This window comes from Arvicanthis niloticus, chromosome 19 (genome assembly GCF_011762505.2).
Source record: "Arvicanthis niloticus isolate mArvNil1 chromosome 19, mArvNil1.pat.X, whole genome shotgun sequence".
In the NCBI taxonomy this organism is placed as follows: Eukaryota; Metazoa; Chordata; class Mammalia; order Rodentia; family Muridae; genus Arvicanthis; species Arvicanthis niloticus.
Window position 1 is genome coordinate 42,186,052 of NC_047676.1, and position 26,101 is coordinate 42,212,152.

The 26,101-nt window shown below is 42.5% G+C and overlaps 1 long non-coding RNA gene across 2 annotated transcripts; it reads right to left on the minus strand.

The window, feature by feature from the left end:
• Nucleotides 1–1,584: 1,584 nt before the first annotated feature.
• Nucleotides 1,585–23,869, minus strand: LOC143435086 (uncharacterized). Of its 2 annotated transcripts, XR_013105070.1 has the most exons (3): nt 21,872–23,869; nt 9,029–9,120; nt 1,585–1,968 (listed from the first exon to the last, which is right to left on the minus strand). It is a non-coding gene; the product is annotated as an uncharacterized LOC143435086 (long non-coding RNA). The 2 variants fall into 2 exon arrangements; XR_013105069.1 differs by lacking the exon at nt 21,872–23,869 and having other exon boundaries at nt 9,029–14,805.
• Between the last annotated feature and the right edge of the window lie 2,232 nt (nt 23,870–26,101).

The following is a 26,101-nucleotide window of genomic DNA, read 5'->3' on the forward strand; positions in this document are numbered from 1 at the left end:
AATTGTATAAAAGCAAAAAGGAGAAGGGGGCATGGGATAGGGGTTTTCTAGGGAGGGGAAATGGGGATGGCATCTGAAATGTAAATAAAATATCCAATAAAAAATAAATTTAAAAAAAGAAAAGAAAATTGACTGGCATAACTAGCAGACATGTCCTATTAGAGGTGTGTCTCAAGATTGCAGTAGAATACACAAAGGAGATTTATCTCCAGCCTGGAGACATGAATATTGGTATCATTAACATGCAGATAATAGTGAAAAGGGTCATTGGGATAAAGAGGAAAAGACAGAAAGGAGATGAAGATCCCAGAGTGGAAGACGAAGGTTGGAGGCCAGAATTCTCAGTAGGCCATGACCCACACTGATGATTCCAAAGGCAGCCCGAACTATAATGGAACAAAGAAGACACAGGAGGCTAAATTTGCTTTTTTTTTTCCCCTATGGTTCAGCCTGCCTAGAGTAATAGGCATATTTGTTGTGCAGTTTTCATTGTATATATTCATTATGTATGGTACTGTGCTATGTGAGAACATTTTTATACAAGTATATATTATACATTAAACATATTTCTGTAACGTCCCCTCCTCTTTGCATCTTCTCCCTATGTCTCTCATTATTTCCCCTTGTTCCCCTAGATACTTACACTTCTACTTTTGTGTCATATGGACATACACAATGTTATGTAAGCTATATAAAATCTAGGGCCCATGAGTGAGAGAAAATGTGGTGTTTGTCTCAATTCACTTAATCTGATTGTCTCCAGGCTCATACATTTCCTGCACACCATATATATTCATTCATATTTATGGTTAACCAATCTCTAGTGTGTATATAGAACATGTTTTCTTTCCTTTTTTCCTTTTAGAATGCAATTAGGAATAATGCTGGCTTAGTTAAGTAGGAATTGTATGTTCTTCCCCAAGATCCATGACTTCACCAGCCTTGACTAGTTGGCTAGACTTCCTGTGCCCAACATGATTTTCCTCTTGTTGAGAAATAGACCGAAACGCTGATGTGTAAGCATCTTTGCTATTTTGACTTGGTGTCCTTTGAGAAAAGGAGTATTATAGATGGGTCATATGATAGATCTAGTTTTAGTTTTTTGTTTTTTGGTTTTTGGTTTTTTGTTTTGTTTTGTTTTGTTTTGTTTTGTTTTGAGAGAGAGACAGGTACTGTGACCACCTTGCTAGAATTTTATGTACATGGTCTAAGAAGCTCATGCCACCAGAGTAGTTATATAATTATCTCTATTTTACAAATATAGAGACATAGTTTAGTGACTTCCCCACAGTGACATTATCTAAGTGTGGCAAAGGAGCCAGAAACAACTGGCCTTTGACATGTACTATACAGTTTCCCCTTTCCATTATATTAGAAGAGTATATATATATAGACTTTCAGATCTCCCAGGGTACACCCCTTCCAACTTAACGTATGAAAAGGGAAGCTTACAGTTGGCAATAAAAACCTTGAATGTGCTGGTGCAAAGAAAATAAGCAACAGCTGGATCCAGGAACAGAGTCAGAGTTATGCTTTCAAGTTCAAATGCAATCAAGTAAGAAACTAAACACAAGATAAGAGTAGTCGGGTGATTCAAAAAGCACGCTTTATCATCCCAATGCAGTTGAAGAGGACACAGTACAACACTGTAAGAAGAACCATTAAAATATGACTATTATCATGTCTTTATCATTCCCATAGCAACCTAGTATTCCCTGCCAAAAAAAAAAAAATAACTCAGTAGGCACCAAGAATTTTCAGCTACTCTTTTTAGCAGCAAACCCTTCCCACAGCCATTTGTATTAACATTTGCAAAAGATTTATTTCCCTTTGATTCAAATAATTCCACATTCCCAAGAATATCTGGACTGGAGCATGGCCAAATGCCCGCAGGGTCTGCAGCCGTCTTCTCTGTCTTGGGTTGCTCGCTCAGTGCCCATGAATAGCTCATTGTTGAAGACAAACCCACTGCAGAGAACAGAAGAAACACAGAAGAGGAATCAGTGTCATGATCTGAGGACCAGTCTGGACTTCCAGCAATGAAGCTGTCAGCAGCAGCAAGCACCCCAGGCTGTTGTGAATTGGGGTGACCAGTGCTTCCCAGATCAAGGCTTCCTGCAGGTATCTTCCACTCCAGAATCCACCAGCAACTTAACCTCTAGACGTACTGAACCCAGATCTTTCCATGTGACCAAAAAGAAAACAATACAGGCTGAAACTCAAACTGAAAATCACCCTCAAGCATTTGTATCAGGATCAAGCATGGGTATTATAGAAAAATCCAAGATCGCTTTCAAATAGTCTACATGGATTAACAACTGGCTGAAAATTCAAGAAGGGTGTTACATCTAGATTCTCACTTGATGGAGACTGAGCTCTCAAATCTGCTCTGATGTTTGGTACTGACTTCCTACAAATATTCTATTTATCCACTCAGGACAATCAGCACATCAGAGAATGGACTAAGTGCCCACTTCAAATCAAAGATTAAAAAGAACTATACCTTTTAGCTATTTGAGGGTGGTCAAAGAAACTCAGAAGTTGTTTTGGTGCTTGAACCAAATTCAATTACAGAGTGAATCAAATGTGGCCTGATGCAGTCTTTTGACATATGGATCATATTCACCATCCCAGACATGTATTGATCTACAATATAACAATATATATCTACAATATAACAACATAACTGCATGATGAGTATAACTTAGTAGCCATGAGCTCCTATTTTTCAGCATATGACTAGTTTTAAAAATTACATCTTCAGGTACTTATTCATTCCTTCTTTATCTTGTTTAGGATTTTACAGTTTTAAATAAGTCAGAAAAATACCATATTTGTGGATGAATTTCCAGTCATATTTTTTTTTCTTCTGGCATTCACAAATGCATCAAAACATTTTAGAGAAAAGTGATAAAGGGATCCAGTACGGTCTGGGGATTCAGCTTGGCTGTGTCATGCTTGCCTAGCATGCACAAGACCTTGAGTTTGATTCCTGACACCACAGAAACACGGAAACAGCAGTGTGATTCTGTGGAGGTCACAACCCATCTGCAGATCTAATGGCCACATCTTTTCAAGTAAATACATATCTGATTTTACACTCTAGGGGAAGGAGGGGATCAACCTAACTTGTTCTGACACACCTGTCCTCCCCAACTGCTCTATTTACCATTCTGAAACTAAAGCCAGAAGGCCATTCGGAATCTGAACCTCTAACCTATGGATACAACCTTGTTTTCACAGAGGCCATTAGTGTATTAAAAACACAATGAAGGGCTGCCAGTTGGGCAAAGTCATTTTTCCTTTGACATTTAATTATCAGTAGAAAAGTATTTCTGTTTTAATACCCACATTCTGGTATATAATTACTGTAATAAAGTCTACGTCTTCCCTTTGGGTGACTGCTGCCAGTACCATGAAATCATGGCAATGGTTGTAAAAATAAGGGAGGTCACAGCCCTTCCCCCCCACACACACACACACCCACTCTGCAGCTGATATTAAATAGCTTTGGTGGGAAAATGCAGACCTTTAAACTCTCTACCAAACTCAATGCATTCTGCATTTAACTTCTTCTTTAAAACAGTTAGTGGTGGAAGAATTCAAAAACTGCATATGGCCATGGGGGAAAAAGAAGGCACTTATACTTAATTAGCTACTAAGCCCAACTTGGACGAAGCATAATAACAACCATTTCTTTGTGCTAACTATCTTTAATGAAATGCATTACATGCATTGGCCTGCCGGCTGCCCAGGCTGTTCCAGTCCTCATTTGCTTCAGTCTTCGCTTCTGGCAAAGGGCAACATTGTGGAAAGTCTCCATCTTGACATTTTGCCACTTTGGCAGAGAGAACTCCTAACAGCACGAGTAGCCTCTGAACCTCTTCACTGTGGTCTCATGCCCATGAGATAGATGGTTGACATCTAAACGTGTCACCTACTAGATGGATATTCACCATATGCCTCAGACAGCACTCCAGGTTTTGATTCGTCCTCTCCAGCAGAAGCCAGTCAGATATTTTAATCCGATCACTTTCAACGATCCTCTTATATAATTTCCTTGCTTTCAACCAAGACCCAAGTCAAGCTAATTCAGAATCATAAAAAGGACAGACAGGCCTCTGAGGGAATAGCTTGTCCATTTTTTTTAATCCTTTACTTCATTACATAATGAAAATATCCTTAAGAAACTATCTGGCTTAAAGCACAAGCTTGAGTTGTTCTATTAAAAATCTCAGCAAAGAGGTTGCTTGAGAGCCAGGAGGCCAAGGTCTCTGCTGCACTTTGGAATGGGAAATCACTGAAATCCAGTTTTACAATGCAGCATAAAATCACGTAGACTCCAGAAAATGGGACACATATGATGAGAACAAAGCACTAGAGTGTAGATAACATAAGGAAGACTCAAAGACCACCCCACTCCAAACACTGCACGTAGCTGCCATCACTCCTGGCCGCCCGTGTGGAGTATTGTTCATAGAAGGAAATGGGCGCTCTACTTGGGAACCAGTAAGGCGTGAACCTGTGGTTCTGTTCCTAATCCCCCAGTGACTGTCCACATGTGCCCCAGCATGTCTAGCTATGAATGTTTGGTGACAATACTGGTCTATAATGGCTCCAAATCAGAAATGACCTAAATGTCTGCTAAGAACACAGTGGATCAACAAATTGCATTGTGGCAAAATCACACAACAGAGAACCATACAACAAGGAAATTATCAATCCAGAGTTTTAGTGTGCAAATACCATGTAGAATGAAAAAAAAAAAAGTAAGACATGAGAAAACACAGAAAATGGTAAGTAGCAATCACCTCCATTGTTTAGAAATGCCCATATTAATAGTAAAAACCCATAAAGAAAGTCAAGGAAGCAATTACCACAGAGTCTGAAGCTATTGGACAGTGGAGGATAAAGAAGTTATAATTTGGATTCCAGCTTAGGAAACAGAGGGATCTTTCAGGGTCTTGGCAATTTGGGGTTCTCATCTTTTAATTTTTTTCCACGTAAATACTTGACCTTTTATTTCACCGTTTCAAAACTAAGCGACAACCACAAAGCCAAAAGTCACTCCCAAAAAAACAAAAGTCTGAACAAAAGTACTGCTTCAATCCAACTTTTTTATGTTAATTACAAGGCCTTGGAAGGCAGGGAGATTAGGAGGGTTGCCCATCTGTCCTCTGCCCAGATGGCATCTGTGACTAAGGGGAGTGGCTGTCCTGTACTTTAGGCACCGGAGCTTGGAGATGCCACACCAAATAGAAGTTCTCTTGGTATTGCCATGCCTGCAAGAATTCAGTCTGTTGGTACCTGTCCATCCCTCTCCTCACGGTAAGGGCTCTTCTACTTTGGAAGGAATAGTAAAGAACTTGACTTTCTTCCACAGTGACCTTTTTTAGGAACTTTAAATTATGGAATTTCAAATTGTCCTATCAGGCTTTTCTGTGCTGTGTGCACACTGGCTCACTTGTCCCTGGACCTCTCTCCTGTAGTAAAACACACCCCTTCTCCAGGTCTTTCCAACTCTGTTCTGCAGTTGGAGTCTTGACCCAGGCTCACCAGACAGACCTCAGGCAACACCTACGTCTACATGTGAATGCACATCCCCAGTAGTACCCTTTCTGATGCCTTCCACCTGACTTGCCAGTACCATGTAGATGGGATATACGATTTCGCTTACACCCTAAAGCCTATCGTATTCTGTAATAGTCACTAAGCTTTGTGCACATTTTTAAATCAACCTTCCCATGAAGAGAACAAAGCATAAGGGTCAGTTATAGACTTGCCCTTCCGCCACTGGAGACGTCTCTTTGTGAACTCTCTCCCTTGGGATGTCTAACTTATGTCATTATTGTAATCAAGTTTCTAAAACATTTTATCTTCTTTAAAAAAAAAAAAAAAGAAAGAAATCAGTTGCTGAGAAACACAGAGCCAGACGTTATTCAGAAAATAAAATTACGTTAAGAAATTCCACATACGCAGAAGGGCCTAAATTTGATCCCCAGCCTTGCAAAAGTAAATGAGCAAACGATTCCCACATAACCATCTGGAAAGGCGTCCTATGGGGTGAGAATAATACCCAGGAGTGCTTTACCATTTCTCCAAGTAAGTGGCAGTCTTGGATTTTGAAAACATAAAGGGAACCGAATAAAAACAAGAAACCCATAACTGAAAAGATAAAACCTAGAGAAATAAATGAAAGAGTAACAGCAAAAATCTAAAGGATCCAGCAAGTGTTTGCTGTTTGTTATAGGCAGTTACCCAGCAAGAGAGTTCAAGTGGGACTTAAAGCACTGTCTGTACACTGGCCACTGCAGAGGCTACCAAGCCCGGCTTGTGTCCTGCCAGTCAGAGCAACTGACAGAGGAGAAAGGGAGGGAGGGAGGATGGGAGAAAAGGTAGGAGAAAGGGAAAGAGAGGGAAAGAGGGAAGAGGGAGGACAATACCAAAGAATAAGGTCAAGGGACCAATAACACCACTGTTGCTTGATAAAACTTCAAGGAACCATCATTTTCCACTTAATTAATATTATACACAATATGTGCGTGCGCGCGCTCACATGTATGTGTGATCTTAGAGAAAGTTAAACCATTTAGGTTAACAAATTCCCAATTCAGGGCACAAGAAAACTCCTTTCAAATGGTTAGCCAGGGTAGTCCGAGTAACTCCTAAAACACTATAGATTATTGCTATAACCCGTCGTTGCCTCGCGGGACTGGGGGTAGGCCCCTATTGCTGAAGACACCATACATTTGGGATTTAGAGCTGAAGTGATTTGAGCTGGATCTGACCTGAAGGCCTCTTTCCTGCAGTGTAGCCTCCATGATTCCAGAAAATATTGTGCAAGCTGCCAAGGGAAGGAAGCAATTAAACAGTCCTACCCAGCTGCCACATCTCCGAATCATGACAATGACCAGCACGGCAAGATATGCACAAAGGCACAATAAGTAGCAATCATGTGTCACTGGCAACCAACAGCTGCCACATTGGACTTAAGGACCACTCAACGGGAGGGAAATCATGCCTGGTCCTAGAAACCTAGCCATCTTCCCAGTGCTAACGAGAATGTGGACCTCAGGGGGGAAAAAGTGTGCCCACATACATGTGAACATGTATACACACATGCATACATGCCACATACCTATGCACTTGCAAATTATACATATACATGTACATATACATATATATCATATCCATAGGCAATTATTTCAGGATGAGGAATTTCAGTTCTCACAGGGTAAAGGTAGAAAACTGAAGCAAATGGGAATTCTGAGATAGGTCTCCTGAAAATTAGATTACAGAAGGAAAGACAAAACTGGTAGTCTCCATCACCCAGCAGAGGGGAAGTTCAGAAGAGATGATCAAACACAGCTGTAAGCAACTAAAGTATTCTATGTATGAAAACCCAAAACAGAGTGTAGTGGTTTGGCCCAGGGTGAGGCACTATTAGGAAGTACAGCCTTGTTGGAGTAGGTGTGCCCTTGTTAGAGGAAGTGTGTCACTGTGGGCATAGGCTTTAAGATCCTCGTCCTAGCTGTCTGGAAGCCAGTCTTCTCCTAGTGGCCTTCAGATGAAGATGCAGAACTCTCAGCTCCTCTTCCACCATGCTCCTGCCTTGATGATACTGGACTGAACCTCTGAACCTGTAAGCAGCCCCAATTAAATGTTGCCCTTATAAGAGTTGTCTTGGTCATGGTGTCCATTCACAGCAGTAAAACCCTAACTGAGACACAGCGATGATTTGATGTTAGCCTCATGGACAGCTTCTCTTCAAATAAACTTGCTATCTGAGTGTAGTTTATATACTACATTTGTCAGGATAGGATAGGTCAGGATCCTGGAAGCAGAGGCCATGATGGTGCTTACTGGCTGGCTTCCCCTGGCTTGCTAACCCTCCTTTCTTTTAGAGCTCAGAACCACCAACCCAGGGATGGCCCATCCACAATGGGCTGGACCCTCCCCATCAATCACTAATTTTAAAAATGTCTTACAGCTGCATCTTATCTCAGTTAAGGCTCCCTCCTTTCAGATAACTCTAGTTTGTGTGTCAAATTGACATAAGACCAGCACAGTCAAGCAAAACAAAAACTTTTGTTATACTTCCTCATCCACCTCCTATCACAATGCTCATAGTAGGTGCTCAGACCTACTGTGCTCCATACTGCCCTTCCTCCATAATTTCCTTACCCAAAATAAACACCATCAGAGCAGCCATAGCAAATCAGTTTGTTACTTCTGTGTATTCTCCTTTTCTTTTTTGCTTCAGGAAAACAGTAGACAGACACTAAAAATACCATCAGGCCAGTGAGTATCTACTTAATGGAAAACGATCCCTTTCAAAACCAGAATCCAGGTCAAGTCACCATTAAACTCCAGCATCACAGGGAGATAACAAAGGACACAATCACTGTTTCTGATGGGCAAGTGTAAAATCCGCAGAGCAAACACAGGCAGCAGACAGATGTTCTCATACCAATTTGGAACTGCGTCCATGAAGCATCCTACGGTATCAGTCTTTATCACTCTTGTATTACAATGTGACACCAAACTCCTAAAAATAACCGGTTTTATCTAGAATTGAAATACTGAACTAGTTGTTTTAGTCATAGTGGAAAGACTGGGGCTAAAATTAGAATGTCAGTCTTGATAATCCGCAACATAGAAACCTTGTAATGATGTATTACCATCAGACCCCAAATGTATATAGACATTGATCAGAGTTGACAACAGATATACTTGGTAGTCACATAGTCTGTTTCATTCCCTTTGCTCTTTATCAGGGAATTCTGGTTATTGAACATCCATGCTTTACCAACAGTGAAGGGACGCCAAACTTCAGAGCAGCTCGCTAAGCAAATGTTTAACAGCATCTACCTGGGCTTTGTGGGGCCCTAACTCCTCCTTCTCACAGGGGTCCAATTCCTCATTGGTTCACTATAACCACAAGAGCTGTACAATACAAACCTGCTGTTTAGGTACTAAAACATTCATATTTTTTTCTACTATGCAAATTCTTGATGTAGGAAAATACCTGAACTCAGAATTCAATCTTGACTCTTCATGTCCATCACTGACTTCCTGCAACCACATTCCTGATGTTTCCAAAAGATGGTAGTGACATTTCTTTAAATTAAAAACAAACAAACAAACAAAAACCAGTCAGGTTGCTCTTTCCCATGAAGACCCTTGAGGCTCAGTACCCTCCCTAGCAAGCTGTAGGGAAATGGCTATTCTATAATAAACATAACAAAAGTTATAAGAAATACCTCGATTTATGTCTAATCTATGATTATACCAATAGCATCTCCTCAAGCTTCAGACATCCATCTGTAGCCAGGATGACTCACGAAGTTAGATGAAGGAACCTAACGCCCTACCTCAGGGCAGTTCTTTAAAACACATAGGGACATGATCTCTAGAAGGAATGTCACCAACAACAAACTCAAACAGGCTCCTGAGAAAGGTAAGAATGAAATATAATAAACATCCTTTGTTCGTTTTCTACAATCTACCAAAATCATACTTTAGTGGAGAAAGAAAATTTGTTACTTCCATGTCACCAGGGAAGGCCACTCATGCCTTCCACACTGACATATTATTCTGAGCTCATCTGAGACTTTGACCAAACTCTTTAGACAGCAGTGATTTACCCAAGTGTTCCTCTGGTATATTACTCTAGGAAGGCCAAATCTGCTAGTGTATTATCACTGCCACAGTGCTGAATGCTCTGCCTGGTTGGTACAGCCCATCCCAACATCTTCAAGAAGCTTTTAGTAACACCACAGGTGGCAAAACCGAGGCTTAGTGTAGTTAAGCATTGTAGTTGCCCAAAAGATGGTATCTCCTCAAAATGCAAATGTTTGACACTAACACTCAATGTGATAGATTGAGAGGCAGGGCTGTTAAAGGGGTGACTGACTGCTGAGAACACAGCCCTCATGAAGGGAATTAGTTGCATCAGAAAATCAGCCTGAGGAAGCCAGGCACAGTGGGCCATGGTGGTAACTCCAGCACTGGAACTGAGGTAGAAATCCCACTGAAAGCTTGAAATATCTTGGACTGCATAGTGAGTTTAAGGCTTTCCAGGGCTATATAGTGAAAGCATGGAGGATATGAACCAGGAGAGGGAGAAGGTAAAGAAGGGAAAGGTAAGAAGAAGAGGAGGGGAAAGAAAAAAAGAAAAGAAGAAACTCTAGGGCACACACTTGTCACTTTTCAATTGAAGGAACCAGCCCTCACAAGTTACCAAATCTGCTGGTACAGCCACCTGTGACTTTCTCCCTTCCAGAGATGGAGACAATACATGTCCATTGTCTATATATTATGTAACCTAAGGTGTTGTGTTACAGCATCCCATATGGACTAAGATAAGCATCTTGCTAAAACATATGGTGGGGAAATGTAATGTAATCAGAATTCAGATCTGACTCACCTGACACAGGCCACCAGACACCCCATTGCCTCTGCTATGTAAATTATGAAGACAAGGAAACTAACGGGTGCTTGATGACTTCCCAGTTGACTCTAAGGGGACACAATTGATCCCTATCACTTCGTCTTACAGCCTTCTGAGCTCAGCCACTGTTTTAGCAGGCTGTTCTGTGCACCATGGGTTGATTTTATACTTTCCTGCCTCCATGACAATTTTAAATGCATAGGAGCCCAGACAGCACATGTTCTAGGCACTGTGAAAGTCTTCTATCAAATGGGGAATATTAGACAAAGAAATGTCCAACCATCATTTGACAATAGATAACTCTGAAGATATCATATATGCTTCTCTAAAGCTCTGCTAAGCCCAGAGTCTGTTACTAATAACATTAACTGGATACCAAACTACTGCAATACGGGCTACTTCTCTTTTCCGGCTATATACCCCATTCCATTAGTCATGCTTTTGGGTATTTAACTCCAAAATAAATGGCACAAATATCTTGTGACCGAGATCGTCACCTTGATTTGGGAAAACAAACTAAATCATCTAACTTTACGGCCTGATGAATGATGATAGATCGCCTACATCTCTCATTTTATATGCCACATACAGATTTTTCAATAATATTTTACTTATTTAACCCAGAGTGAATTTCATCAAGGCAGGTATTCCAAGAGTCTTATCACTGTTATATAGAATGTGAAAAAAAAATCTTCTACTTAACAGTTCTGAAATGTGCACTGCTAGGTTCACATTTCTATCTACAGTTGCGAAATAATAACTATCTTCTTAAGACCCGTTCTACTGCCTGGTCTACACAAAAGGTTGGCATGATTCTATATCAAATTATCTAGAAGTGGGTCTAGGGAAATGGCTCAATGGGTATCTTGGTTGGGGTTTCTATTGCGGTTATAGAACATCATGACCACAATCAACTTGAGGAGGAGCAGGTGTATTGTACTTCCAGGTAACAGTCCATCTAGAAGGAAGTCAAGGTAGAACTCAAGCAGGGCAGGAGCATGGAGGCAGGAGCTGATGCAGAAGCCATGGAGGAGTGCTGCTTACTGGCTTGCTTCTTAAAGCTTGCTTAGAATGATTTCTTATGCAACCCAAGACCACCTGCCCAGGGATGGCACCACCTACAAAGGGTTGGGCCCTCCCACATCAATCACTAATTAAGACAATGTCCCACAGGCTTACCCACAGATTATCTGTTTGGGACATTTTCTCTTGAAATTTCTTCTGTCCAAATGATTCTAGCTTGTGTCAAGTTGATAAAAACTAAGCAGGACAATTGACTCCTGTTAACCATAACCTTTCCTTTCTTGTCTCCCAAGTCTCATATAATACCACAATATAAAATATTCCAACTTTTAAAACTCTACCATGTTAGGAGCCTCGGTGAGCGTGACAACATTCGCCATTACAAGATGGCGCGGGCATCCTATCCTCCCACTAGTAAACAACTGACTGCACAGGTGCAAAAGGCAAAAAGCACGCCAAAGTCACTGCCCATCCCGGGGCGTATTATGGGTAATGAGTGAACAGCCAATCAGAAGTGAACACATCACTCTAGGGTGTATATTAGCAGTGCCTTTTCCGGGCTTTGGGTCTTTCCACTTCTGCATATACAAGAATAAAGCCTCGCTGTGGTAACCACCCGAACACTGCCTCACGTGTCTCTTTCGCGGGCGAAGGGGACACGGAGGGGCTCGGAACACTACCATCCTTAAAATTCAAATGCTTTAAAACTTGAATCTCTTTAAAACATTCAAAATCTCTTTGAAAGTTCAACATTTCTTAAACAGATCCAAAGTCTCTCTAAAATATCCCAAATCTCTCTAAAATATCCAATGTCTAAAATTCCAAAATCTCTATTAAAAGTCCCAATGTCTCTAAATGGTGGACTCCTGTAAAATAAAAATTAATAATAATAATAATAAGCCATATACTTTCTTGTTACAAGAGGGCAGAATTGGGACACAGTAACAGTCAAATCAAAGCAAACAAACACCAACAGTGTAAGAAGCTGGGTGATCAATGCCTGGGACTCACTCACAATCTTCTGAGCTCCGAAGAGCTCCATTTTCAGCATACAGAGCTTGTCTCCTAGGCCCAGGCCAGCTCTGCTCCACACCCGTGACTCTCCTTGGTGGAGCTACCACAAAGAGCGTCCTGTGCCCCTGAAAAGCCTCTTGGATCCACGCTTCTCTCTAGATAGCCCTGACCCACAGTACCTTTCAGTACATATTCTGCTTCCCCTAGGTCAGTGACAACTCTGTGGCTCTTCTCCAATCAGATTTAGATTCTTTGATATACAGACATGCAAAGTGACATGAAAGACTCCTTTCTTCCTCAGATGCAAACATTGTGTATCTGCCTGTGTAGCATCTTATTTTATGGCCAGGGAGAGACTGGTCCATTCCTAAGATGGCAAAAGGTACAAGAGCCTACTAAATCCAGAACCATATCTTCTTCAGTCCTATCTGTCCACCCTGGAGTGCCTTACCTTTCCTGCAGAGAACCCTATTGTGATGAGCACACATCCAGCTTCCCCTGTCCTGCTATCTTCTCCTGGGTACCCTGGATAGCATCCTCATGACTCCTGTGCCTTTACTTGACTGACTCTCACATCTAAGATGAGGCTATTGGGCCTCCTGCTCTGTTCCTATTCATTGTTGATACCCTCCGCTCAGGACCACCCTACCCCCCACTCCTCAGCTCATGAGTGGTTAGTCATAGTCGCAGCTGTGTATCAGAAGAACTTAGATCACTTTTTAATAAAACTGTGGGTGCCTGGCTGTTACCTCAGGCCATAGAGTCCCTTCTGAGGATGGGCTAGAAGGGTCAGGAGCTCTTAGAAACTTGACACATACTCGGGATGCATAGTGAGATCTTAAGATCCTCTGCCCAGAAACAAGGTGTCAGAGCCTGGCAAAGGATGCCATAGACTATGTTCAAGACAAAGGAGCTGGAAATGTAGCTCAGTTAGTAGAATACTTTCTTGCCTAAGATGCACAAAGCCCTGGTTTGATCTCTAGCATCATATAACATGATAGTGCACACCTGTAATTCCAGAACTAGAGAGATGGATGCATAAGGTCAGAAGTTCAAGGTTAAGGTCATTCTTCACTACATAGTGAGTTTGAGGTCAGCCTGGGCTAATAAAACCTGTCTGAAGGGGAAAGAAGACAAATTGCTATAGAATCTTCGGGGATACAGCAAGGATTCCACTGAGAAGTGAGCCTGACCCACAAAAGGGGGAAAGGTCACTCCTGGCCTCATCTAAAAAGTCAAAGCTATAGACTCATCTCTTTCTGAGACTGCTAAGGGCTTGATCCCACACCCATCAGTATTAATGCTCCGTGCACATCTTGTCTGCCCAAAATTCACTTCCTGTCTGTTGGTAGCCACGATGCCCATAGAGCCCCACTTTTCTGTAGAACCTGGGGCAACCTGTGGTAGTAAGGAAATCTCAGGGGAGTGCCATGGTCCTCCATAAGCAACAGGTCCATAAAATACAAGATAGCAAGACCCAGGAAGCAGGCAGACCCATGAGTGTCAGCAAAGTGAAGAGGGCAGATCATTTTGAAGGCATCTATCTGATGGCCAGCCTGAAAGTAGAACCCGCTGGAGGCCTATCCTGGGATAGTTATAATCATAGTGACAGACAAACAGGAAAGAATTATGGAGAAGCAGGTACAGGATCGAGTACTAGTGTGGTAGACTGGGTACAGAGTGGTAAATCTCCTGGATTAAACCCTGGCTCTGAGTCATTCTGGGGGGTAAGAAGAGAAAACACATCTAATCTCTAGGCCTCAGTTTCCTCGTTTATGGAATGGGAATAGTATTTTCCCAGTCAGAGGATCATTCTGAGGGGTAAATGAGGAAATGTGCACAGCATCTGTCACCCAGTCAGATGTTGGCCAGATTAGTCTAAGATGGAGGCTCAGGTAGACACATCCAAGGGAAACAGAGCATGGAAAGGGCCAGTTAGCAGACAGAGCCGGCTGGGTCTGCAGCACCCATCTGAGGACCTAAGGCACTATGGCCGGGAACACTCTGTCCTAGCTGTTTTGTAAAAGCAATGTCATTTTCCAAGCCCTGTACAGCCTGAGCAGCCAGGGCCCTTAGCTGCAAAAGATCAGGGAACCCAGCACAATCACTGGACCAGCGTGGCCCAAGTTCAGAGACAATTATTTCTCCATATTTTCCTCCCAGAGGGTCCTCACCTTCAAAACTTACTTTTTAAGAAAACACTATCCCTAGTATTTTCTGCTTAGAGTTTCAGGCTGCTGCCTCTCTTTCATCTCTTATTTTGCAAAGTGTCTCCCAAACCTTCCTTCTAGACCCTTCGAACAGGCAGCCCACAAAGCCTTTCTTCCCCTCTCCTTCTCTCCCTCTCTACCTCCCAGTGCCATTCTCTGCCCTCCCCACCCTCCCCCGACAGCCGGGGTCCTGTAATCTTCCAACTCTGTCACATAAAGCCTTCATTCAGGGATCCTCATACATATCTTCATGTTAATAACACCCACCCTTCTCCCTGGACAGTTCCCATTAGCGGTGCCTTGAGTACTCAACATACAGCGAGGCTTCACATTAACCTTTAACACAGCACCTTCTGTCCCAGCTCTTCAGACTGCTGTCATCATGGAGGCTGCTGTGCCTTCTCCATACTCTAAAAAACAAATCTAGCAAGGGACTAAGAAGAGCATTTCTCTGTATATGCCTGTTTCTGAATTCCCTGGGTGCCTCTCCCCCTGCCCCACCCCTTGGGAGGCTAACAAACCCGTTGGTTGGAATGGTCTGCTTCTAGCACATATAGATCTATTCTTTTTCAGGACAGAGGTTGAATATTTAAACCCCTTGCCACCCCCAGCTGTCTCACAAACCCAAGGAGAGGCCAACCAAGAATACACAATGGAGCCATCTAAGAGCAACCAAAAATCAACCAGCCCAAGGACTAGAGAAGGAAAAAAAAAAGAAAAAAAAATCTACCCACCAGCAGAAATGTGCCCACCCATGCCGCTGTGGGCTGGGCTAGGCTCATTCTCTGCAACAAGGAACTAAGGGGATAATCTGAGCATCCATTTGTGGTCAGCTGTACTCCCTAGCTCACCAGCATTGGGAGACTATTTCTCTTTTGTGGAGATACTAATTCACAGGATATTCTTAAAACTAGAAGGGACCTCAAGAATGATCTCTCTAACTGCCTCATCTTACAGCAAGAAACAGAGCTTCTGATAAATACACCCAGGGAGTGGAGGAAGCTCACCAGAGCTGGACAGAAAGCTGCGTCTCTGCACTTTTCCCATACAGCACACAATTCTCTGTCTTCACTGTGGTTATTTACAGAAGGCATATTTATCTTTATTTTGCATGTGTGGGTGCTTTGCCTGCATGCACGTCTGTGAAGCATGTGCATGCAGTGTCTAAAGAGACTATAAAATCAACCCCCCTGGGACAGGAGTTATAGATGGTTGTGAGCTGCCGTGTGGGTGCTGGAAATCAAGTCAGGGTCCTCTGGAAGAACAGTGAATGCTCTTAACCACTGAACCACTTCTCTGTCCCAGAATGTATTTTTTAAAAAAACTAAAACATGAAGATGAACTGAAAGGGAACAGCGTTGCTTTTTTTTTTTTTCTTCTTCTTTAAAAAAAAAAAAAAAACCTGTATATGTGTGTTTTTAGAGGTAACCTACATACCTGAATTGTTTCGGACAATAAGAAAATGCTTCAGAACAAGAAGTTATTTGGCTGTGGAGTGGGGAGGGGGATAAAGTCAGGTGGAGTAGCCTAAGGTGGGAGGTTTATGTATTAGAGGTCGAACAGATCATGCAGAGAAGAACAGGGCTGAAAAAAAGAGCACACATGAAAGGGATTTGGACATGAGAAAGCAGGACATACAAGACACCTGAGGCACCTGGAGAGGTACACTGAATGATGAAGTATTCGGGTTCTTAATGCTACTAATGTTATACTAAGGACACTGAGATAATGCCCTCTGTTAGCAGGTGACTTGTATATTTTCTCATTCAGCTGCCATAAAACCATATCATATGCTGTTGTTTTGGCCATGTTACAACTGAGAAATTAGGGCTCACAGACACTGCTTATGGGCACAAACCTAAAAATGGATAAAAGCAAAGGTTGTATGTAATTCAAGGATAACATCAAAACTCATCCAGTGATCTAATTCCTAACTTCTTTCCCAATAGAAATAACGACATATTTTGGTGTGGAGCTTTAACTAGAGAGCTACATTGAAAACCTTATTTTTGACTTGTCATGTGATGCATCCAACCTCACAAGCCAGAAATGCTCTAGTCTCCTCACCTTCCTCTGGGTCTCGCATTCTCATTTTTAAGAACTACAAGAACTTGAACTTTCATTTGGTTCCAATCTAATCAAAATGATGTGGGAGATTCTTTAATGTTCCCACATGATGGGGAGAGTTCGTGCCCCAATTCCAAAGCTAGACTATGAGAGTCTTCATAGAGATTCTAGATTCTAGAAACTAGAAGGTATGCTTCCCACATGATTTGAACTGGAATTTAGATTCATTTTCAGAAATGATAAGAAATATTTCAACTCAATTTCTTCATTCCTGTCTACTTATTAAGTAAAATATTTCCAGTATAATTGAGCTCTACCGAAGTTACTTTTCTATTGCTGTGAAAAGACACCATGACCAAAGCAACTTATTTTTTAAAAGCATTTAATTGGGAGCTTGCTTACAGTTTCACAGGATGAATCCTGACCAGCAGGCTGGCAGACGTGGCACTGTAGCAGTAACTAAGAGCTTCATATTAAGACAACAACTACAGTTAGAAAAAGAAAGAACTAACTGAAAATGGCATGGACTCCTGAAACCTCAAAGCCCATCCCTAGTGACACACCTCCTCCAACAAGGCCACACCCCCTAATCCTTCCCAAACAAGTCCACCAACTGTGGAACAAGCTTTCATACATATGAGCCTAGGAGGCCTAGTCTGTCTTCAAACCACTACAAGTTCCAGAAGTCCAGACAGTTTCTCTCTTAAAGAATGGATCATTAGATATATGCATATTGAGAAATTAACACTGAACTGACTAAAAGTTTAGATTCTCTTGCTAATGCTGTCCATTCCAGGGGAGATGGTTAGATATAACAACTCCTCTAGGGGGTATATTTTGCTTTCTATCATGATTACAGCACAAATGGAAATTAATCTCTTCATACAGATGACTCCAAAGCTCTGGATGCCTTAAGAAACTACAATATTGAAATACCTAATGCCAATTTGCAAGTTCTAAGATGACAAGAATTGAACTGTTTCCAGAAGATTTTAATAGATTTAATTGATCCCAATATAATGTTTATGGTTTTAAAGGACAGCGAAAAGGACAGGAAGAGATTGGAGAGGACAAGAAAAATTTCAAATTGCCAAAAGGAGTTTCCTCAGCAAGATTATTTTTGTCAAGTTTTTTTTTTTTCCTCCAACCGGAATTCACATTTTATTCAAAAGAAATGATAAACAACCCATTCTAAGGTGTTATTTTTAGATGTTTTTAATTTGCTGTGTCTAATACACAACTTAAACTGTTTCCATGTAGGGTCTGACAGTGACTGAAAACAAACATGTTCCTGTTCCCTTTAAGGTGGGTGGATCAAAGACCGTCTAGGCAGATAAGAGAGCTGCAGACGCTGTGTGGTTCCGGCCGCTCAGACAAGGAAAGGGAAGGCTCTGGGAATCCTGGCCATGAAGAATTTCTTGTCTAATATGCCAAAACAATTCTTGGTAAATTCTGCCTGAGGTTTGCTACATTTCACATCTTGGTCTTCAAAGGCCACAGAAGCAAAAGCTGCCCGGGCAAGGTTTTGAAACCCAAGTTGCATTTACTCTTGGCCAAGCCTAGCAGTCCAGTTTCTGAGATGAGGATGGGGAGAGCCAAACTGTTGAAATGACTTACCATGATTTCTCCATCACTGTAACTCCTTAGAGAAGAAGTTTCAAAGCAATTCTCCAGCGGGGTGTGGTGTCACATGCCTGTAGTCCTAGCACTTGGGAGGCAGAGGCAGTGGGATGGGTACAAGTTCAAGGCCACCCTGTTCTACATAGTGAGTTCCATGCCAGCCTGGAATTTGTTGCAATGCCCTGTTTCACAAGACACCCCTACACATCCCCCAAAAGAGGAAGATTTTAAAAATACAGATTTGAAATAAAACTAAAACGCTTTGTGTTTTCATAGGCCTAAAGTACTCTGGATACTGAACCCCTAGCCTTTTCATTTGGTGGTGAAGAACTCACTGAGGTTGAGTGCCCTTTTCACAGTAGTGGTAGCTGATATCCACCACCAAGGTAGTAAAGCATCCACAAGAGGCAGATCACAGCTGCCCTAGCACAGAAGAGCCCCAAAGTTGATTTAATGTTCTTGCTTGTTGCTTGGCTTTTATGATAGTGCGCCCTTATAAATCTGAGCCAACCTTGACTTTTCATAATACAACTAGAGATAACCATTCTGAGATCTTCGATATGACCCCGGGATGACCCACACCACCACCTGCATCCAACACCCACCAGTCCCTGAACTGCCTTCATGTCTGAGAAATAGCAATGAAAAGTTATCAGAGGTAAAAATCAAAGCTAAAGAAAGGACTAAGTAAACTTTTGTTTTGGTTTTTAATTTGTTTGCTTGTTTTAAACTTTTACGTTGTTATACACAAAGCAGGTGTGTGATTTGAATGAGAATGGCCTCCATATTGAATTCTTGGTCTGAAGTGAGTGAAACTGTTTGGGAAGGATTAGGAGGTGTGGCCTTGTTAGAGGACATATGTCATGGGGGGCAGGGCAATGAGCTTTGAGACTTCAAAAACTCAAGACATTCCCAGTTAGCTCTCTGCTTCATGCTTATGGATCAAGGTGGATGCTACTTTCAGATATGAAACTCCTTTCTTCTTTTCTTTTCACTGAGTTAGTCTTTAACCCCCTCTCTCCTTCCCCTACCACCCCCACCAAAAAAACAATGTACAACTCTATGTTGTACATATGTACCATTCATTACCTTTTTTTTTTTTTTTTTTTTTTTTTTGGTTTTGGTTTTCATTCAAACTAACTATTTATTTTTAACTTCCAGAGATGTATTTGCCAAGGGGAAGCTCATCCCCAATGACAGATAGAAACCAGTATCACTTTCTAGAATTAAATCAGGCAAACACATAGCCATCAAACTTTTAAAATCTGTATCTGTTGGGGGAGGGGGGGGAACCAACCAAACAAACAAACAAAAAAAAAAAAAAAAACAAAGAACCACTGGGCTGGAAGGCGTCTTGAAAGTCTATGAACTGAAATGAAGCATGACCCTCACTGGACACATAGTTCTGTGGAAAGCTGGGTGGGAACAAATTGAAAATTACAGGACAGACACAATATGGGGAGCTGGGGAGGTATGAGAGCTCTTTATGGAGAAAACATGACCATGAAACCGCATGCTTCTATAAAAACACCACTCTTCCAGGGAGATCTGTATTTATTCTGGTCCTCTCTCACGATACCCTCTGTCACCCAAAATTCTCCACAGCCTCAGTGTGTGAGCACATCCTCCAAGGAAGGAGGTGTCATGGTACCTTTCTCAGGTGAGATGCCTATCGGCTCTATCTTTGCCTCAGACAAAGGAACTGGAAGGTTCTGCTGTGGTATAAAGGTCTTTCCAAAATTCACACACTGAAATCCTACTCCCCGTCCCCCACCAAGGTGACAGTACAGGGAAGTGGCTAGTTGGCCACTTTTGACATGGAAGCAGAGCCTCCTAGAAGGTGCCCTCTGAGCAGGGCTCACTGGTACCCTTTGTGTCAACACGGTAGCCTCCAGATGTACTCCTGTCCTTTATAAACAACCTAGGACTCTGCCCTTTCAGTTTTCTGTCAACTCCTTTATTATCTTCAGTGTGGAAAATGCCTGAGAGGAACAGCATACTCTTGTCTGTGTTCCAAAAAGCATAGATCCAAATTAGTAAAGCAAACGCTGGTCTTACTTCCTCATTGTCAGAAAGAAAAACAGAGGTCTGGAGAGAAGGAGAGACTTTCTAGGCAGAGTCGGAGCTAAGTGCAGATCTCTCGGCCCACGATCCAGTTTTTAAGGTCAGGATATGATGAGAAGTTGGCGGAGGACAGTAGTGGTAATGTACATCTGAAATCTCAGCACTTAGCACACTGAGGCAGGAGGATCCCATGTTTGAAGCCATGTACATTATAAGTTTACAACCAGTTCAGGCTACATACCTGTCTGAGGAGAAAAAATTCGTTTTCTAAGGACAGACAACTTCTCCCCCCTCCTTTACAGCCCATAGACTAGAAGTCTGAAGATTGGCCCTGGAATTCATGTGGGAAACCTAATCTCAAAGTCTTATGCTAATATCAAATGGACCTTTGGGAGGCAGTGAAGGTTATGTGAGGTCACCCTGTAGGTGCCACCACACCAGACCCTGGTTCAGTGAAAGAACTTCCTATGACCTCCATTTTTAGTCATGGTGCCTCCTGTGAAAATAATTCCCTTGCTTTTGGTGGGTCAAGGGAAGGGGATTTGATAGCCATTCTTGTTGCCTTGTTGCACTTGCCTGTGTTATTTTAGACATAGATAGATAGATAGATAGATAGATAGATAGATAGATAGATAGATAGATAGATGAGAAAAGTTAAAATAGGTTGCTTTTTCAAGAAAGAAGGCAAGAAGTACATATCACTAGATTTAACATAATTGAAAGAGAACTGGGAATTTTCAGGCAAGTCCACAATAGTGATCCCTCAGTGTCATCCGGACATTAGATTTTGTGATTGACTTTGAGTTCATTATAGAAACCACAGAAAAGGAAACTGATGGCAAAAATCTCCATTTACACTTGGAGTTAGGTCTTGAAAGTGAGCTAGAGTTAGACATTTCTCAATGGGTTTTTTGTTTGTTTGTTTGTTTGTTTTGTTTGTTTTGTTTTGTTTTGTTTTTCTTATTCTTTAGCATCGGGAGCCTCCTCAGAGCAGAGCAGAGCAGAGCAGAGCAGAGCAGAGGAGCCTCTCTGTGACCTTGGGACCTGCTTGCCTGCATGCATCAGACTCGACCTTGGTGGCCTTTCCAGCCTCCTCAGCAGGGCTCCTGGGCTGGACCCCACCTAGCAAGCAGTTTTTATGTTGCCTGTTTATTTATTTTTTTTCTTAGCTTAATTGTGTCTCTATATTTGAAGATAAAAGATTTCCTCTCGAAATCTGACTTTCTGGCAGCCTCCACAAAGACCTGGGCAGATGAGACGTGGGATTTAGAGCAGAAGAGAGCTCTGTGCAGATATGGAGGCTCTAGCTGGGAATGCTGAGATGGTGAGGAAGATGTTGGTTCTACATCTTACATACCCATAACTCAGACACACCCGGTTTTCACACTTCACTATAAAACGGTTTTCAAGTTTCCCATACTTGCTTTTAGCTGTATCATTTTGGCAGTCTCCAACTTGTTTGCTTGGCTTGCCTGTGAGCTCTCAACAGTGATAAGGCACACACAAGGGATTCCTGGGATACGAGAAAACAAACCTAAAGCTCATTCTCAAATGTAGAGATATCTGCAAATATTCAAATAAGTAACTAACGAAGAGACATAACAAATCTGGTTTCCTGGCTTTCTCGAAGAATAGAAAATTAACTGAAACTTTGTGCACACATATTTTATCTGTGGTTGAGTTCTAAATCTGGCTGTGCCTGCTTATCCCTCGTGCTAAGTTAAATTTCACTTACTGGGGAGCTGCCATACTGGTTTTTAAATTACGTAAAAATTACCTAGAAAGAATATTAAAATTCAGACTCCAGGGCCCCACCCTCAAGAAGGCCAATGGGGTTGCATTTCCAGTTCCCCCCCAGATGACACTCAGCTGCAGGTCTCAGGACCACACTCAGAGAGCCCCCCTACACCACAGGGCAGGGCCCTGCTTATAAATGATGGCCTGCTCTGCTTGCCTGAGGTCAAGAGCTTTGAACTCACCTTATTGCAGCTTCTTTACTTACTCTTAAGTTACAGCAGTTGCTGGTTTCCTGCCTCATCTCTAGCTATGTTGGGATAACCAGGAAAACTCTACAAACACCCGCTTCAGTGAACTGCTACCAACAGTAAATGAAAACACCAAATCCACACAGTAAGGGCTTGGGTGGTGCTGGTATTGCTATTATATACCCTTTCTAACCTCATCAGTTCAAAGTCAGGGTCTTCCTTTCGTTTCTTAGGACATCACCACCGTGGTCAGCTGTGCCCCATACATAACAGATACTTGAATAAATGCTCTCTGAAGGAACGAATGAAGACACAACTGAACGCATATTCAAATGTCACAGATCAAATAGGCCAGGCAGGCCTGGGCTACACTATTTATAAAGGTCTTTTAAACCCAGCATGAAGCCACATTAAAATTTGGTCATTTCTCCCTCAGAGTGTAAACTCAGAGATGATTGGTAAATATGGAAATTCCCTTGTAGAGTATTAATAGGCAGGTTTTATGCACACTTACTAGATGCCAGGCACTGTTCCCTGCACTCTGTCTATAAAAACCTAGAATCCAGTCTCTGTTAATGATAAACCTCGGATTGATACAACAGTTAGAAAATTGTATATGACTGCTCTGATACAGAATCAAAAAAACAGTGACTTTTCTGTCCATAAAAGTATTTTCTCTCAGGAAAGAAAGAAGTAAGGATAGGAGGGAGGAAGGCACGGAGGGAGAGGGGAGGGACAGAGGGAGGGGAGGAAACCTTAAAGTAGGCAGGTCAAGGCTTGATGCTTGCATGACTCAGCAAGGTTTGTAAGGCCTAAGGGCCTTCTACTTCTGTGCCACAAGCTCGACATAGAGTTTATCTGAAAATTGCTTCAGAATCCAGCAGGATTACCCTGAGTGCCGCCCTCCTAACTGTTCTACAGCCAGTGTAGAGAAACTGAGCAGCAAAGACAACATCGGCCCACTCCCAACCCCCCCTCGGTCTAAGAAGCCTTCCTGGAAGTCTCACAGAACACTCTAATCTGCCAGAGCCTGGTCACAGGGCCACGCCCGGCTCAAGAGAAATGTGAGCTTTGAGCGGATCGCCTGGCCGCCCCAGAAATCAGCTTCTGTTAGTTAGAAAGCGGGGAGAGACTTAGCTGTCTCTAGGAGCTGTGTCCCAGCTCCCAGGCAGTCTTCATTCTCGGCTCTGGTGAACAGCAGACCACAAGTTATGCATTTGTTAAGCTTCTGAGAGTGTGCGTTTCAACTCCTCCGTTTTTCCTGTCGCATACTCTGTTGGGGTAAAACATGAAATTTCAGCAGGGCTCAGCTTTGGAGAAAGCAGCTGGGTTGGCAGCAGGGCCACACGCTGAGCAGATGCTTAGTGTAAAATTGGATCTCACACGCTGTGATGATGCTGGCGGTAGCGTTAAAAATAAACGTCTCCCCACACTCTGCGTGGTGATTACAGTATTCAGCCCTCAGAGCAAGGTGGGGGTGCGGGTGAGCAAGCAGAGGAGAATGAGCACATGGTGACACCTCCTTCAAGGGACTCCGGTGGCATGCTCTCTCCTGCTCTTTCTCTTTTCCAGCCTCGAACCATGCATGCAGGAACACCGCTGTCATTTTTACCTGGCTTTCCTAAGCTAAACAGTAAGGCGTTTGTGAATCTCCAGCGACAGCTTTCCCAATGGGCAAGCTCCAAGCCAACTGTCAACCTGGATCTGCTCTTTCTTCCATCCTAGAGACTCGGGAACAAACAAAAAACTCCTTTTAAAAAGAAAAAAGCTTGGAAAGGACCGAGTTCTGAAGCGATAGGGTCTGTGTGTCCTTTGTGTCCATAGACAGTTTCCCAGCAAGGTTTCAGGTTATGCAGTTAAGCTTTTGTAATTACAACCACAGAGACAGTCACCTTTAGAATGGGTAGCTGCAGCACCCTAACACTGGGCTGTGTGAAAACCGGTGGCACTGCCTGGAGCCTCACATTACAGCCGGGGCGGCGGGAGGTAGGGGTGGGGTGGGGGTGAGGGGGCGTTGTTGTGCAAAACTGGGTTCTGTTGGAGGGCGGCAGCCAGGCTGTCAGGCAGCCCATCTTCAGAAAGGCAGGGCATTACACCTGTGTGGAACTGGTTTCCTTTTTTCTCTAAGGAAACCCCTAAGGCGCACTTCCAATTCAGCCGAGGGAAAAGTCACTGTTGAGTGGATTTACAAGTGGAGCTTTGAGGAAGTGGGTAGATAGTGCGGGGTAATCTGTAGGGGTCAGGAATAAAAGACGGGGGCTGTATAGACTATTGGGTGAATCCACTCAGAGGTTTAAACTGTTCTGTGATTCCCCTTTATGGAATTTGGTGGAGCAGAAGAAACTGGGGGGCTGAGGGGGGTGCTATCTTTAATCCAGCCACTGGATACCCTGGAAACTGTTGGCCCCTGTCTGACATGATCTCCTGTCTTAATAAACCAGAAACTCTTTTCAATTTCAAAGAGCTCGTTTTAGGGGTTTTGTTTGTTTACTGTTTGTTTGTTTGTTTGTTTGTTTTAGACAAGGTCTTATGTCTCATAGGCTAGCCTCAAATGACTTTGGGCTTCTGATCCCCCTGCCTCCACCTCCTTGAGTGATGGAATTACAGGAATGTCCCAGGAGACTCTAATTCCTGTGGATCAAACTCAGGGCTTTATGCATTTGAAGCAAGCCATCTGCACATCCCCAGCCCTGGGAATGATGTAGCTCATTGCACTTGAGTTTTGCATATAATGATATCCTATGTAATAAACGCCAATTTAAAAAAAAAGTCCCATTTTGATAAGAAGTCCCTTTTAAACTGAGCATCTGGTAGCAGAAGGACTATACGGTGTTGTGCACATCAACCTGTGTTAATGGCTTCCTCCTCCTTATGTGGAGTGGATGGAATTGTGTAGAAAGATCAAGGAGTGGTTTGAATCTGAGACAGTTGAGATAGCTTAGCCGACAGGTGACATGGAAAACGTGGAGGAGACTGGCCCAGCTGAAATACACGCAAGCAGGCAGCACGTACACAATTGTTTCTCTCTGCTCTTGAATATGGATGTGGTATGACCAGCAGCCTGAGTTTCTGCCTTAACTGCCCTCAGTAATGGACTGTAACCTAGAATTCTAAGACAAATAAGCCCTTCCACATCCTGTGCTGCTGTTAAACAGGATATTTTATCTCAATAAGAGAATACTGACCTTCGGATCCAGAGAGAAAAACAAGACTGTGTATCTAACACCCTTGATAACCTAATAACCTTAGCTATTGCTTGCAATAACTAAGGATTATTACATAGGAAAGTCAAGGTACTTCTGAAACCTACCCACTGTCTTTCTAAGACTCTGCTTTATTCCTTCCAAAGGATCTATAATGGCTGAATGAAGGAAAATAATAATAATAATAATAATAATAATAATAATAATAATAATAATAATAATGGTTCAGGGGCAGATAGGACCCCCAAAAGGTTCAGGCAACCCACTCTAGATAAAAGCAATGTTATGATTCCAAGCACATATTTGGAGCTTTTATTCTACTATATATTTGTATTTGTTCTATCTCAATCAGGTAGTGTGTGAATATGTGTGTGTGTATGTGTGGGTGTGTGTATGTGTATGGGTGTTTCATGTTTACTGTCTTGTTTTGCTGGTTGCTCCCAAATATACCAGTTGTTTTGG